The sequence below is a fragment of the Solanum dulcamara genome, chromosome 3 (genome assembly GCF_947179165.1).
Source record: "Solanum dulcamara chromosome 3, daSolDulc1.2, whole genome shotgun sequence".
Lineage (NCBI taxonomy): Eukaryota > Viridiplantae > Streptophyta > Magnoliopsida > Solanales > Solanaceae > Solanum > Solanum dulcamara.
Window position 1 is genome coordinate 24,820,566 of NC_077239.1, and position 1,731 is coordinate 24,822,296.

General features: G+C 40.3%; 1 pseudogene; it reads left to right on the forward strand.

The window, feature by feature from the left end:
• Positions 1–701: 701 nt before the first annotated feature.
• Positions 702–821, forward strand: LOC129883811 (5S ribosomal RNA; annotated as a pseudogene).
• The last annotated feature ends 910 nt before the right edge of the window (positions 822–1,731 follow it).

The window sequence follows — 1,731 nt, forward strand, 5'->3', positions numbered from 1 at the left end:
TTACAACATCTTGTAGGGGTCATTTGGACACTGAAATGGTAGCCCTTCTCGTAGGCAAACCTAATAATTGATGGACGATAGTCCTAGCTACACTTATAGCCAACCTCATAAGCTCACAATATATTTTCTAGCAGTTGATAGTATGCTCAGTCTATTCAGAAGCCCGAGGTAAATGCGGTATGAAGGTCTGTCTGTGCTCCCGACCTCTTCTTGGACTGAGGTCCAAACGTTAACCATATTTGAAGTTCCTCTATCTGAGATATTAGCTGGGGAACTTCACGGAATCTTACTACTTCCTTGTTATATAACTTCACCTCATTCAAGTTGCATAGGTGGTCTTGCTTGAAAGCAAATGGGCTGATTCGTTAGCCTTCTCGCAATAACCCGCATAGCACCCTACTCTTGAAAAGTTTAGAATAGGTGCGTGGTGACGTTGATAATTTGGGAATCCTTAGCTTTGTATGGCTTTTCTCGACTTTCTTTAGAACTTTAACTGGACTACATAGTTATTCTGTGGTTTTCCACTCGTTAACTGGTTCTATGTTGAAGAATTGTGGCATTCAAGTGCGTCATCAATTAGCAATTAGCTAATCCTTCTTATTTTGCTTAAACCCTTGTTACAATTGCCTTAACGTATCTTATAATACTCTAGGTACATAATCTCATATCGTTTCTCCATCACTAGTTCAGATTCTTCCATCTCACGCGATCACACCAGCACTAACGCATTAAGTTCCATCAGAATTTTGAAGTTAAGCGTGCTGGGGCGAGAGTAATATTGGGATGGGTGACCTCCATGGGAAGTCTTCATGTCGCGTTTCATTATAACCTTTTCCACGAGGTGCGGGCACTCAACTTAGCTTCAGATTTACCTCAGCGTTGTCTCGCGAGTCTTTATGTTTTGCCCTGTCCTTTTGTCTGTTATCTTGCATCTAGTATCGGCGTAGACCTTTAGCTCCACAATCCTTTATTCACTTTGTGTTCTCCTTATTTTCTACCACAGGAGGCTTTCTATTCCTTTTTCTTTGGTTATTTATCTATCACAACATTATTTGCGCCTAATTCTATAACCAACGTTTTGGCTTTTGGTCTAGCATGCTGTTATTATCCTTTGTAGTGTCTCTTGAATTATTCGATATCCTTTCATTAGTACATTCTTCTGTTTTTATACGCAGTCGCCTTCTAGTGTTATGTTTTTCAGGGTTCTCTTCACAAACTTCTTAACGCTGCTTTATGTAGCATTCTGGCTTTCATTCAATTATTGGCGGCCTCTGGACCTTTTTAACTTGGTTCGGCAAGATACCTTATTGAAGTTTAGACGTCTATCTCACATTTATTGCTATATCAATTGCCTCCTCCTACCTTTGCCGTTTTCTCATTAACTTCCCCCCTTTAGGGGGTACCCGCACTTTCCTCTGTTTGTACTTTGTTCTACGTCTCTATGACCAGTCTAAATTTTTGTCCAATTCCTTTCACCAATCTATTTGGTACCGCATCGTGTCTTCGTTTATCTGCATGTTTATAATCTGACTATCCGCGTATGGAGCCTTGATTAAATTACGAAGCGACGAGAACCTTTCCATATCTAACGTAATGTCTTCTCTACTAATCAGTACTTGAACAATGTGACCTAGGGAACAACTCGTCCAAGGCCACCTTCTACTTTTTCTTTTTCCAAGAATTACTTAGCACCTGTAGTCGTTCCAATCCCAATTAGGTTGTGCTAGTATT